This window comes from Bison bison, unplaced genomic scaffold, assembly GCF_000754665.1.
Source record: "Bison bison bison isolate TAMUID 2011002044 unplaced genomic scaffold, Bison_UMD1.0 scf7180017864265, whole genome shotgun sequence".
NCBI lineage: Eukaryota > Metazoa > Chordata > Mammalia > Artiodactyla > Bovidae > Bison > Bison bison.
The window spans coordinates 1,207,740-1,223,470 of record NW_011494837.1 but is presented as its reverse complement, the minus strand read 5'-3'; the positions used below and the strand labels follow the sequence as shown (position 1 = coordinate 1,223,470).

At 36.8% G+C, this 15,731-nt stretch overlaps 1 protein-coding gene across 2 annotated transcripts in view; it reads left to right on the top strand.

The window, feature by feature from the left end:
* The window catches only part of EPHA6 (EPH receptor A6), a 1,018,858-nt gene that overhangs the window by 415,702 nt on the left and 587,425 nt on the right, over positions 1 to 15,731 (top strand). The window lies entirely within an intron of this gene.

Sequence of the window (15,731 nt, the reverse complement as noted above, 5' to 3'; positions counted from 1 at the left end):
ATATCTTCTGTAGTGAATAGTGGTAGTGATTTACTGATAATTGAGCTGGAAGATAGTGCAACATATATTGAACATAAGAGTCATATCCTCTTATTCAACAAATACTTCAGATTCCTATTGCTGAGTTCTGTCCTAGGTGTGAAGAACAGGTTGTAAATAAGAATGATGTTTCTTACTCTTAATGATGGCAATAAAATTAAACTAAAAAATAAGCAAAATAAATTCAAGTTGTAGTAATAATTATGAATAAAATTAGAACGTGTGATAAGATAAGAGAGAGACTGACTAGAGGATTAGGCCCAAAGCACAAATATGTTTGGTGCATTCCAGAAGGAGCAAGAAGGCCAGTATTGCTGAGAAAAAGATGAGGTGGAAAAAAGGGATTGAAGAGAGTAGGAGGGCCCAGATCTTATAGAACTACCCTTTCAGCTGTGTAAAGAATTTGATTCTTATTAAAAATATAAGTCTAGCAGTTAGGTTAAGCAGTAAAGATACTTTAGAGTGTATGCTCTCAAATACTGACTTAAGTTTTTTAAAAGATCACTCTGATCAAAATTATGGTGTAAGATGCTGTGTGTAAAAGTGGAAGGAGTCACTGGAATCAATCAGGCCAAAGATCATAGGGATGTGGACTTGGGTACTAGCAGTGAAGAGGAACATATTTAGCACATATTTTAGAGTTGGAAACATAGGAATGGATAAGGTAATTTGCTTGCTGGAGGCAAAGTTAGGAGACATTTATACAGATTGTAAGAGTGGAAAAGTTGCCACAAAGCAAAGTATGGAACCAAATGATAGTGTCCCTGCTCCAGTACACTAAAGATGGCTCTGATCAAGATACTTCAAGGAGAAGGAAAGAGATTAAATTCCAGAAAAAGCTAGTGAAATGTTTAAGGGGTAGAGATTTGAGGAATGATTGTGTTGAGGAGGAAAAATGCCAAACTTGAAAAGTTTAAGTCCAGCTCTGTTACTATTCTAACATGTAATTCTGAGGAATAAGCTTTATCTTCTAAAGTTATGTCCCCTCTTTTGTAAAAGAGGAATGCTGTTCAAAAATGTATTATTTTGTACCAAGACACCCTGGTGAACAAAGGGAGCTGAAGATTTTTCCACCTCGCATGTCATTGTGTGAGTAGATCTTACTTCTGCGAAGTACAACTGCCTATCTCAAGCTCCTCCTGCTTGGGCTCCATGGCTTCCTGCATACTGGACAGGGTGACTGTATGTCATAGATTACACTCCACACATTTTCTTTTTTTCTGTGCAATTTTTTTTTTTTAAAAACAAAGTAATGCACTGAATTACCAAAAAAAAAAAAAAAGATCATCTTTAATTACTAATGTCTTAATCATTTCATAATCCCTCTTAGTCTTTTGCTTTGGAAAAATAATGGATGAGAAAGAAATGATAAAATGTGTGTACAATTATCTTTTTCACTAAATGACAGAATATTTTAAACCTTGAAGACTCTGGAATGTCAAAAAGAGTAAGTGTTATCCATATGAAAAGCAATACTGTTTTATTTAAGAAATAGTGAAATTATGAAGTATTTGCTTATGCATTAAATAGCTACCACTTTCCAAATAGTATGATTTCTTAGGCTTTAGACTTCAAAAATAAAAATATCCATCACATAGTTAAATAATATTATGCTTAAGAGAATCATTATATCGCACCATGGGCCAGATACCAGGTGTATAAAAGTGGTATCTTAGTTAATTCTCAAGATGCCTGTACAAGCTAAGTGCTGTTTTTACAACTATTTCATAGATGAGAAAATGAGATACAGAGAAATTAATTAACTAACTTTTCTAAGGTCACAAAGTTAGTAAGTGGATGGATCAAGATTTGAATCCAGGATATCTGGCACTAGGGTATCTGTCAGGACGATAAAGGAAGTGATTTATTCTTCCTGTGAGAATTTAACATGGAGAAAAATTCCTAGACTCCTGTGATAAAGTGTTCTCCATCATCTTGAGGAAAAAAACAAAGACTTAAATCCCATGGAAAGGAATTGTGAAGAAATAAAAAGAATTTATAAACCAAAGACTTTATGTACTCAGCAGAGTTGATTGAATAAACAGAGTAAACTATCTATGTTTGGTTGAGGGAATCCATTCTGGAATAGGCTTCAAATGGATTCACTTGTAATAGGCAGGTTTTCCCTACTGATCTTTAAGATGACTTGATTGGAAGATGTGATCTTCATATAGGATAAGAGAAGGGGAGAAATGTTTGGTGGTGTGTTATAGATCTATCTAACAGCCTTAAAATTTTCTTAAAAGTTCACATAAAAAATTGGGTATAAAAAATTGGCTAATATTAGGTAATGTAATTCTGATCTGAATCTTGGACTTACTTCAACCAATAAATTATGTTACAACAAAATTAAATTCACTTGTCTCAGGCAACAACTTTTATTCCACTGAAATGTGTATGTGTAAAGACTTCTTTCTCCTAGGTTACCTTTCTGCCAGAAAGCAAAACTAATCCACTGTTAGTTTGTTTTTTTTAACTTTGTCTCATTTGTTTTTCTTTATTATAAGAGGATATGAAAGTTAAAGAACATTGAGTGTAAATAGCTGAATACAATCAGACGTTGCAAAACTTAAACATGTTTGTTAAATTTTCAAGTGCATTTGATATGTAAGAATATATTTTATTAAGAGTCATTATAGTATCATGAACAATATGAACAGTATGGCCAGCAGCGGCTGTGTGGCACTGGAGAGGCTAGCAGCTGGGAAAATATCCCCCACATACAAGGACAGAGGTGGCACCTACACTTTCCTGGAGCAGCCGTGAAGAGATACCCCACGTCCAAGGTCAGGAACAGTGGCTTCACTTCGCTGGATGGGCCATGAGGAGATACCCCATGTCCAAGGGCAAAGGAGAGCACAGGCAAGATGGTAGGAGGGAAGAATTCGCATTTAGAATCAAACCCTATTCCCACCAGAGACTCTCAGGGTCTTGTTCTGAGACGGGGCAGGGTCATGCTCAGTAAATCTTTAATTCAATTTTATGTTGATAGGTGAAGCTGTGTTCCCTCCCTGCTGTTTACCTGGGGCCAAACTATGGTGGAGGTAATGCAGATAATGGTGACCTCCTTCAAACACTATGAACAGTATGAAAAGGCAAAAGATAAGACACTGAAAGATGAACTCCCCAGGTCGGTAGGTGCCCAATATGCTACTGGAGATTAGTGGAGAAATAATTCCAGAAAGAATGAAGAGACAGAGCCAAAGCAAAACCAACACCCAGTTTTGCATGAGACTGGTGATGGAAACTAGGTCCATCACCTATATGGCTATAAAGAGCAATATTGCATAGGAACCTGGAATGTTAGGTCCCTGAATCAAGGCAAATTGGCAGTGGTCAAACAGGAGATGGCAAGAGTGAACGTTGACATTTTAGGAATCAGCAAACTAAAATGAATGGAATGGTGAATTTAACTCAGATGAACATTATATATACTACTGTGGGCAAGAATCCCTTAGAAGAAATGGAGTAGCCATCATAGTCAATGAAAGAGTTCGAAATGCAGAACTTGGATGTAATTCTCAAAAATGACAGGATAATCTCTGTTCATTAGCAAGGCAAACCATTCAATATCACAGTAATCCAAGTCTATGTCCCTACCAGTAATGCTGAAGAAGCTGAAGTTGAATGGTTCTATGAAGACCTACAAGCTCTTCTAGAACTAACACTCAAAAAAGATGTCCTTTTCATTACAGGGGACTGGAATGCAAAAGTAGGAAGTCGAGGAACACCTTGAGTAACAGGCAGATTTGGGATAACAGAATGAAGCAGGGCAAAGGCTAATAGAGTTTTGCCAAGAGAACGCACTAGTCATAGCAAACACCCTCTTCCAACAATACAAGAGAAGACTCTACATATGGACATCACCAGATGCCCAATACCAAAATCAGATTGATTATATTCTTTGCAGCCAAATATGAAGAAGCTCTATAAGGTCAGCAAAAACAAGACTGGGAGCTAACTGTGGCTCAGATCATGAACTCCTTATTGCCAGACTCAGACTTAAATTAAAAAAGTAGACTTAAATTAAATTAAAACCACTAGACCATTCAGGTATGACCTAAATCAAATCCCTTAGTATTATACAGTGGAGGTGAGAAATAGATTTAAGGGACTAGATCTGATAGAGTGCCTGATGAACTATGGACTGAGGTTCATGACATTGTACAGGAGACAGGGATCAAGATCATCCCCCAAAAAAAGAAATGTAAAAAAGCAAATGACTGCCTGAGGATGCCTTACAAATAGTCATGAAAGAAGAGAAGCAAAAAGCAAAGGATAAAAGGAAAGATATACCCATGCAGAGTTCCAAAGAATAACAAGGAAAAATAAGACAGCCTTCCTCAGTGAGCAGTGCAAATAATAGAGGAAAACAATAGCATGGGAAACATGCTCTTCAAGAAAATCAGAGATACCAAGGAAACATTTCATGTAAAGATGGGCTCAATAAAGGACAGAAATGGTATGGACCTAACAGAAGCATAAGATATTAAGAAGGGATGGCAGGTATACACAGAAGAACTTTACAAAAAAGATCTTCAGACCCAGATAATCACTATGGTTTGTTCACTTACCTAAAGCCAGACATCCTGGAATGTGAAGTCATGTGTGCCTTAGGAAGTATCACTCCAAACAAAGCTAGTGGAGATGATGGGATTCCAATTGAGCTATTTCAAATCCTAAAAGATGATGCTGTGAAAGTGCTGCACTCAATATGCCAGGAAATTTGGAAAACTCAACAGTGGCCACAGGACTGGAAAAGGTCAGTTTTCATTCCAATCCATAAGAAGTCAATCCCAAAGAATGCTCAAACTACCACACAATTGCACTCATCTCACACGCTAGCAAAGTAATGCTCAAAATTCCCGAGCCAGGCTTCAGCAACACGTGAACCGTGAACTTCCAGATGTTCAAGTTGGTTTTAGAAAAGGCAGAGGAACCAAAAATCAAATTGCCAACATCTGCTGGATCATCAAAAAAGCAAGACAGTTCCAGAAAAACATCTATTTCTGCTTTATTGACTATGCCAAAGCCTTTGACTGTGTCGATCACAATAACATGTGGAAAATTCTTAAAGAGATGAGGAGTATCAGACCCCTGACCTGCCTCTTCAGAAATCTGTATGCAGGTCAGGAAGCAACAGTTAGAACTGGACATGGAACAACAGCTCAGTTCCAAATAGGAAAAGGAGTATGTCAAGGCTGTATACTGTCACCCTGCCTATTTAACTTATATGCAGAGTACATCATGATAATCACTGTGCATGATCAAGCACAAGCTGGAATCACAATTGCCAGGAGACATATCAATAACCACAGCTATGCAGATGTAACCACCCTTATGGCAGAAAGTGAAGAAGAACTGAAGAGCCTCTTGATGAAAGTGAAAGAGGAAAGTGAAAAGTTGGCATAAAGCTCAACATTCAGAAAACTAAGATCATGATATCCAGTCCCATCACTTCATGGCAAATAGATGGGGAAACAGTGGAAACCATAGCAGACTATTTTGGGGGGCTCCAAAATCACTGCAGATGGTGACTGTAGCCATGAAATTAAAAGATGCTTACTCCTTGAAAGTTATGACCAACCCAGACAACCCAGATATTAAAAAGCAGAGACATTACTTTGCCAACAAAAGTCCATCTAGTCAAAACTATGGTTTTTCCAGTAGTCATATATGGATGTGAGATTTGGACCATAAAGAAAGGTGAGTGCTGAAGAACTGATGCTTTTGAACTGTGGTGTTGGAGAAGACTCCTGAGAGTCCTTTCCATCCTAAATGATATCAGTCTGAATATTCATTGGAAGGACAGATGTTGAAGATGAAACTCCAATACTCTGTCCACCTGTTATGAAGAGCTGACTCATTTGAAAAGACCCTGATGCTGGGAAAGACTGGAGGCAGCAGGAGAAGGGGACGACAGAGGATGAGATAGTTGGATGGCATCACTGACTCAATGGACATAAGTTTGAGTAAACTCTAAGAGTTGGTGATGAACAGGGAGGCCTGGCCTGCTGCAGTCATGGGGTGACAAAGTGTCGGACATGACTGAGCAACTGAACTGAACTGATAGTATTATGCTATACATTTTTAATTCTTTTGTTGGAAATGGCTATTCATTTATGATATACATGACTGGGGATATTTGGTTTAACCATTACAGCTGATTTCCTGACTATTTGAGTATGAGAGTTTCTTTCTTGGACATGGTAAATTTCTGTAGAATGCTTGACCTTAAAACTTATGAGTATAATATTTATCTATTGCTTATAATGAGCTAGGAAACAACTGATACATTATATAAATTATTTTTCACATCCCAACAGTTAGGCCTATTATCATCTCCATTTTACAGATGAGTAAATTCAACTTACAGTTGTTAAATAAGGCAATATATTTCAACCAGTGAAAGTGAAAGTCTAAGTCATGTCTGACTCTTTGCTACCCGATGGACTGTATAGTCCATGGAATTCTACAGGTCAGAATACTGGAGTGGGTAACCTTTCCCTTCTCCAGGGGATTTTAATATACTTAAAAGAAAAAATCTTATATTCAGATAATATTGGTTGAAATAGGATCTAAATTATAATGGCAAAAGCCCCCAGTTTTATCCTCAGTGATACACTCAACATTATTATGTATATTAAAAATAGTTAACAAATATGTTTAAACTGTACTTAATCTCAACCTTATTCTTTGTCCAGACTATTTCTTAAAATCATATGTCTTCACAATGTAGTGTTTCCTCCTTGTACCACTACCACTCTTCTTTAGTTGTTAAATATTCTCCAGATCGAGGCCTTAGTCTCCCAACTGGTCCTAACACTTCACATCTCACATCTCTTTAATACATTTGGTGCACTGTTAGAAGACTCCAGTTTAAATAAACTTGCATCCTTTTTTTCAAATGTTTCTGTATCCATTAATTAATATAAACTTCTTTAAGTTGTCTTATAACTTTTAATAACCATCCCCCTTTACTTTTTTTTAATTTTATTTTATTTTTTAACTTTACAATATTGTATTGGTTTCACCATATATCAAAATGAATCCGCCACAGGTATACATGTGTTCCTCATCCTGAACCTTCCTCCCTCCTCCCTCCCCATACCATCCCTCTGGGTCATCTCAGTGCACCAGCCCCAAGCATCCAGTATCCTGCATTGAACCTGGACTGGCGACTCGTTTCATATATGATATTATACATGTTTCAATGCCATTCTCCCAAATCATCCCACCCTCTCCCTCTCCCACAGAGTCCAAAAGACTATTCTATACATCAGTGTCTCTTTTGCTGTCTTGTATACAGGGTTATTGTCACCCCCTTTACTTTCTATCTCTCTTCTTTCCACTGTTAGTTCTTCATTTTATCAAACTTGGCATCCTCTCCATACTTGGGAACTTGTGATACTCAGTTTCATTTCCAGATCATTTTTCTTTCATTCTTAATCTTATTCTACCTTTCTATAGGAAAAAGTGCAGTTAAAATGCCACATCTCTAGGACAATTTAATCTACTCCACCTGACATTAATGTGTTTCTTCTTGAAACACCAGGCATTTATCATCTGTCCCATTTGTGATGTAATCACATAGTGACTAATATCATCATATAACTTGAAGTGCATAGTCATTACCTCTTCAGGGACTGGGTCTTATACTACCTGTACCACTGACTTCTCTATTATATGTTGAATGAATAATAACTGCAGACATTTATACATTTACCAAAGTTGCTCCACTTGAGTATAATCAAAGGTGATTGTACTTGAAAATGCACAGCAGGATCCTCTATGACCCACCTCCCAGAATATTGGAAAAGAAGCAAAAATAAACAAATGGGACCTAATTAAAATTAAAAGCTTCTGCACCACAAAGGAAACTATAAGCAAGGTTAAAAGACAGCCTTCAGAATGGGAGAAAATAATAGCAAATGAAGCAACTGACAAACAACTAATCTCAAAAATATACAAGCAACTCCTACAGCTCAATTACAGAAAAATAAATGACCCAATCAAAAAATGAGCCAAAGAACTAAACAGACATTTCTCCACAGAAGACATACGGATGGCGAACAAACACATGAAAAGATGCTCAACATCACTCATTATCAGAGAAATGCAAATCAAAACCACAGTGAGGGACCATTTCACGCCAGTCAAAATAGCTGCTATCAAAATGTCTACAAGCAATAAATGCTGGAGAGGGTGTTGAGAAAAGGGAACCCTCTTACACTGTTTGTGGGAATGCAAACTAGTACAGCCACTATGGAGAACAGTGTGGAGATTCCTTAAAAAACTGGAAATAGAACTGCCATATGACCTAGCAATCCCACTGCTGGGCATACACACTGAGGAAACCAGAAGGGAAAGAGACACATGTACCCCAGTGTTCATTGCAGCAGTGTTAATAATAGCCAGGACTTGGAAGTAACCTAGATGTCCATCAGCAGACAAATGGATAAGAAAGCAGTGGTACATATACACAATGGAATATTACTCAGCCATTAAAAAGAATACATTTGAATCAGTTCTAATGAGGTGGATGAAACTGGAGCCTATTATACAGAGTGAAGTAAGCCAGAAAGAAAAACACCAATACTGTATAATTAACACATATATATGGAATTTAGAAAGATGGTAACGATAACCCTGTATGCGAGATAGCAAAAGAGACACAGATGTATAGAACAGTTTTTTGGACTCTGTGGGAGAGGGTAAGGGTGGGATGATTTGGGAGAATGGCATTGAAACATGTATATTATCATATGTGAAATGAATTGCCAGTCCAGGTTCGATGCATGATACAGGATGCTTGGGACTGGTGCACCGGGATGACCCAGAGGGATGGGATAGGGAGGCCGGTTCAGGATGGGGAACACATGTACACCACATGTGGCAGATTCATGTTGATGTATGGCAAACCAATACAATATTGTAAAGTAATTAGCCTCCAATTAAAATAAATAAAGTTATATTAAAAAAATAAAATGCTGCTGCTGCTAAGTCGCTTCAGTCTTGTCCGACTCTGTGCAACCCCATAGACAGCAGCCCACCAGGCTCCCCCATCTCTGGGATTCTCCAGGCAAGAACACTGGAGTGGGTTGCCATTTCCTTCTCCAATGCATGAAAGTGAAAAGCGAAAGTGAAGTCTCTCAGTCGTGTCTGACTCCCAGCGACCCCATGGACTGCAGCCTACCAGGCTCCTCCATCCATGGGATTTTCCAGGCAAGAGTACTGGAGTGGGGTGCCATAACCTTCTCTGAAGTGGTTTTTGCAACAGCACTGTTATTTTTATATTAATTCTACAGTTTGTAAAGGTGCAAAAAATGAAAATTACGTATGCATTTAAATTAAAACATTCAATCAAACGAGAGCTGAATATGTTCATCAACATGACAATTTGAGGCAAGGGTTCTAAAATTGCAGGTTTCAAAATAAAAGCGCATACTAAATTTAGGATAAATTTTCTAAGTAGTGCTTGATGAGATATTTCTTTAATAAGGGATGCAATAAAGTATTATGTTAATTCCAGGTGCTTTGCAAGTGTTCCTGCCCCGTTAAAAAAAGCTGTATCAGATTACTAATAATTTTGTAATATTAACTATTAAATTACAAACTAATAAATTTGTAATATTAAAATTTTGGTTTTATAAGTCAAAGAATATCAAAGACCACTAATTTAATCAATTATTTAACAAATACTTATTGAGCACCCAATATGTACTAAGCACTGTGTTAGAGGATGAGAATTTTAACACATATATATATTTTATTCTTGCAAGTGTTCACACACTATTGACTAGGTCATGGAATCAAACCACTGCAAAGAAAAAAACCTGCTATAATGTAGGCATGTGTAATATTGTAATATGCACTTGCAACAGAGAGCAAAGACAGACCAATTTGTGTATGTTCATAGAGCAGTCACTTGGTCCAATAGCTTCTTTGATCTTAGTGTCTAGAATGTCCCAATTTAAGGAAATCTGACCATCTGAACCACCAGAGAAGCCCATGTAAGTGTATAAAGTAGATTAATTAGAGTTTGGAATTGCATAAATGAAGGTCTGCTAAGAATTGCTTTACTGTGTTTAAAATACTTATAAATATGTATACAGAGGATTTACACAAAATGATATATACAAAAGAATTACACAAAAATTTTGCATGTACACAGCTTCTGATTAATGGAATTTATAGCTCTGTAATAGCAAAGTTCTTCTGTGGTTCCTAGTTTTCAAATAAAAACACTTATTACAAGTTCATGAAATGTTGTAACTGGTTTTATAGTCCACTCCTGTTTGTCATGAAAACTGGATTATCCAAACACCAGCTTATATATGATCTGCCTGGGTGTAAATACATACTGGGAAATTCAGGCTCTGGCCAAGAGCATTAATATATGGAATGGTTCTACTTGTGTAGAACTAGATATAAGCCAAATAAAGAGGCCATATTCTGATCAGACACATGACATCTGTGCATCTGTAAAACCTGCACATCTTAGTTTCTGCTGATCAAACAGCCATATAGAGCTGGTGAAAGCAGTGAATCACAAGTTATGAATCTTGAGTGTCTGCTGTTGCTGCATAGAACATTTCACCCTTGACTGCATCCTTGTGATCCATAAGAATCTGTCATATCCAAACCATACTGGATCAATATTGGTACTGTACTCATACTAGATAGGAGATGCTGTTCCAGTCTGCTTCAATTCAGTATTTACAGAACATTTCAGTGAAATGTAAACCAAGATTTTGTAAGTTATTTTAAAATATTAATAGAAAGGAAGTAAATAAAGTACTATTTAGTATACCATCAGTTGTTATTCAACATACAAACATGGGAATAGAACCAGGGATCAAGATCGAAGAGTAGGAAGAACCTGAGCTCACCTCCCCCAGCAAACATCAAAATTAGAACTATATATAGAGCAAATATTACCAAACAGGGGTCATTTTGTCTGGTGCACACCAAGCCAAAACACTGGGACAGCAGAGTTTACCCCCAAGAGAGAGTTTATTCACAAGGCAGCCAAGTGAGGAAATATAAGAACTGGTCTCAAATCCACCTCCTGAAAGCCAGAGGCTCGGGGTTCTTATGGGATAAAGAAAAAAGAAGCTAGGAGGTCTGAGGCATGAGGCGTGTGGGGAAAGGTGATTGAAAAAAAATGTGATAATTGCTGTTCTGTGCAGCCATAAGGAATCCACAGGCCTCTACATATTCAAAAGAATACTCGTGCATGCCCAGTTGAAAAGTTAGTGATCTTAACTAGCACAGCCAAACTAGACACTGGTGCTGCTGCTGCTAAGTTCCTTCAGTCGTTTCTGACTCTATGCGACCCCAGAGACAGCAGCCCATCAGGCTCTCCCATCCCTGGGATTCTCCAGGCAAGAACACTGGGGTGGGTTGCCATTTCCTTCTCCAATGCATGAAAGTGAAAAGTGAAAGTGAAGTCGCTCAGTCCTGTCCGACTCTTAGTGACCTCATGGACTGAAGCCCACTAGGCTCCTCCATCCAGGGGATTTTCCAGGCAAGAGTACTGGAGTTGGGTGCCATTGCCTTCTCCAAAACTAGACACAGAGGACTCCAAGTTCAGGAAAACAGCTTAGGCAAACATCTTATCATTTATGCTCCATGTCACGTGGAGGATTTGCATGTCTTTTGTAGCAGGAATTACAACGACCTTGATTACTAAAGGTGGGTTACAGGTGAAATGAGTGTAACTAACGATTACTGATGGTTTTATTCACTGAGAATAACCTGAAGATTATCAACAGCTTTACAACCAAGGCTGTACAGGGGGAAAAAAAAAAAAAAAACATGGAGTCTAGTAGAAGGGATAGAAGTCATCTAGTGGAGGCCTGCACCCTGCATGGATGACTCAGAAGAGGAAGGGACATCACAGGGCCATGGATTCATGCTTCCTAGGGGACAAGGGTTTTGAGCCACATATGAGGAGCCCTAGCAACAGGTGAATGGATAAAGAAGATGTGGTATAATACAAATATATATATATATGCATATATGGGAGTATTACTCAGCCATTAAGAAGAATGAAATTTAGCTGTTTGTAAAAACATGGATGAACACTGAAAGTATTAAGTTAGTGAAAGAAGCCTGAGATTGAAAGATAAATATTGAATGGTTTCACTTATAGGTACAATCTAATAAAATAAATGAAAGAATATAACAAAACAGAAACAGACTTATAGAGAACAAGTGGTTACCAGTTGAGGGAGGAAAGGGAAGACAGGAAGAGTAAGGGAAGAAAATTAAGAAGTACTAAGTACTGGTATAAAATTAAATCCAATGATGTAATACAGTCAGTACAGTGAACATGGCCAATACTTAACTTTATATGAATTATAAAAATATTAAATAACCATTGTACACCTGAAACTAATATAAGTGAACTATACTTAAATAAAACAATTTACAAACATCATTACAATATTAAATATGAAGTAAAATTCAAAATATCATTATGAATTTCAGGTACTACAGTTTAACTATAAAAAGGAGGGCTACATATGGTGAAAATACATTGGAAATTTCCATTCACAATTCAGCCAATGATGTAATCATCTCAAGTTTGTATGGAAAACAGGAAGTGATATTGTCTGAATTCTGACTTAAGGTGTTATAGATTCAACAAAAAAGTTTAGAAATTTTAAGTCATATTATAGTATTTTATCTTTATAATTTTTAAGAAAAGCAGATAAACCTTTTTGAAGATCTGCTCTGCTAAGTTTTATATTCTCACATAATTTCAACTAATAAGTGTATTAATTATATATATATAATCCATACAACTTATGTTTGATCCTCTGCTCTGTGTATAGTACTGTCTCAGTGCAATGCCATACATAGAAACCTTATTTTTAAGTAATTTGCAGTATACTGGAAAAGACATGCCTTTTTATACCAAACTAGAAATAGAAAATATCAAAATGTAGAATTCAGGTGATAATTTTACTGGTAGGTTACAGAGGAAGAGAAAAAACATAAATATTGCTAGGAGTAAAAGTATGTATATATAGTATATATTTGTACGTGCATGTTTTTGTATACACATTTATTTTTATATAGCTATGAGCATTGTTCCAAAGTTTAGACTTAAGAATCAAAACCCTGTCTTCAAATCCTGACTTGTTCATCTATCATCTCTGTGACATGGAACAACTATTAAAGACTTTGTTTCTTCATTTGTACAATGAAAATATTAATATTTACATCACGGAATATTTTGTAAGAGTTAAATATAGTAATGTTTATAAAATACCAATTTGTCGTGGACAATAAATTGTGATTATTATATCAATATGCTTAGTAATTCTTTAAAAAGAAATTATCTTCTTGTTAGTAAAAAATTTATAACATATTGTTTAATAATTTTTATATTAGTTTTTTACACTATTCAACTATAAAAATACCAAAAATACATGACAGCAGGACATTCACAATTGTCAGATTGAAGAATGGATTGTAAGTTTGTTGCTAAGCCAGCAGAAAATATGGTTGTCAAACTTTACCGATGTGTCAGAGTACATGAGACTTAGAGCAGTGATGAGTGAGTTTGATCAAAATGTTGAAATCACACATACAGGCCATTTTATGATGAGTCTATTCTTCAATTCTATGTTGAAAGATAAAATGTCTTGCTTACTTTTTTCATAAAATGAAGGGTTATGTGTACATAAAGCATTTTTTATGAAAAAAAAAAAACATTGTGGAATACATTTTTATTTCTAGTGGTCTGAATAAAGCTATATTTATTTTGCTTCTTACCAAAAAGGAAAGTTCCCAAGAGAACATAAAGCCATCAATTAAAACTATCTCTGTCAATTAAACCCCACAAAAGTGTATTTTTAGGTACAGCTGTTATTTATAACCCAAAGACCATCACTGATTGGCCTTTAAAAGTTATGGTTCATGGTTCAATCTTTCACTGCCCTAGATAACAAAGCAGGCATGCTGTTCCAAATACAACAGGTACATAATGAGAACTAACTATGATGAGAACTAAAGAGATAGGAATGGAGCTAGGCTTTAATTTTTGGTTCTTCCACCATATGACCTTCAGCAAGTGTCCCAGGCTCTCAGATCTGCATAAGAATGTCCCCCAAACTTAGTGACTTTAAACAACAAAAAACGTTTGTTTTTACTTATAAATTTGAGCAAGATTCAGCTAGAACAGTTCATCTCTGTTTCAGGCTGCATTTATCTGGGGCAGCTTTACTGGGTCCTGGACATCTACGTCCCGGGTATCCCAGTAACCTGGCTGACAGTGTGGTGATGGCAGATAGCTGGGAGCTCAGCACAGCCATGCACCAAAGGCCTAAGGTCTCCACCTGGGCCTCTTCATGGCTGCTTGACCTTCCCCTTGGCATAGTGGCTAGCTTCTAAAAGTAACCATCCCAAAAGAAACAGGCAGAGGCTCTATCATCTTTTATGACTTTGCCTAGAAACTCACTGTAATTACAAATACACCCAGATTAAGAGGAAAAAACATAAGCCTGAGCTTTTTATGGGGAAGGGTCAGTCAGTTCAGTCTCACAATTGTGCCCAACTCTTTCTGACCCCATGGACTGCAGCACACTAGTCTTCCCTGTCCATCACCAACTCCCAGAGCTTGCTCAAACTCAAGTCCATCAAGTCAGTGATGCCATCCAACCATCTCATCCTCTGCCGTCTCCTTCTCCTCCTGCCTTCGATCTTTCCCAGAATCAGGATTTTTTCCAGTGAGTCAGTTCTTTGCATCAGGTGGCCAAATTATTGGAGTTTCAGCTTCAGCATCAGTCCTTCCAATAAATATTCTGGACTGATTTCCTTTAGGATGGACTGGTTTGATCTCCTTGAGTCCTAGGGACTCTCAAGAGTCTTCTCCAACACCATGGTTCAAAAGCATCAATTCTTCTGTGCTCAGCTTTCTTTATAGTCCAACTCTCATATCCATACATGACTACTGGAAAAACCATAGCTTTGACTGGATGGATTTTTGTCGGCAAAGTAACATCTGCTTTATAATGGGGCAGAGTATCTATCAACATTGTCAGAAGGAAATGTAGAGTGAGAAGTATTGTTGGAGACATTTTGGGAACACACAGTCTACCATAGCAAGGTGTTATACTTTGCTTAATTTCAGTTTCTTCATCTTCATAATAATATGCTAGGCACCCTTCTGATTACTACGTGTATTAACTCATTAAATACTCACATTACCTCTAAGCTAGGTGCCCCATTTTACAGGTGAGAAAAAAGATGCACAGAAAAATAAGCTGCCTGAAGTGACAGGGTTAATAAAATACAGGAGAATTCAAAGCCATGTAATCTAGTTCCAAAGGTCACACTCTTTATTATCCTTTGTAACTAATTTTTGTATAGAAAATTATATAGAAATGTATAGAATTATAAAAAAATGTATAGAAAAAGTTTTGCACAACATGAGACCTATTCTGAATGCTTAATAATTATAAATGGTTTTGCTGTAGCTATTATTACTCTTGTATCATACAGTGGGTCACAGAGTGTTTTCTCTTTGACAGTGGTTTTACTTACTCAGAAAAGTAGATTTACTCTGCCTTAAGGAATATGCAAAAAAGGGATATTGACAGAAAAAGTTGAAAACTGATATTACTAGATGTCTAGAAAAAATAGTGAAATAGAAATAAGAATCTGTGATAAGAGACTAA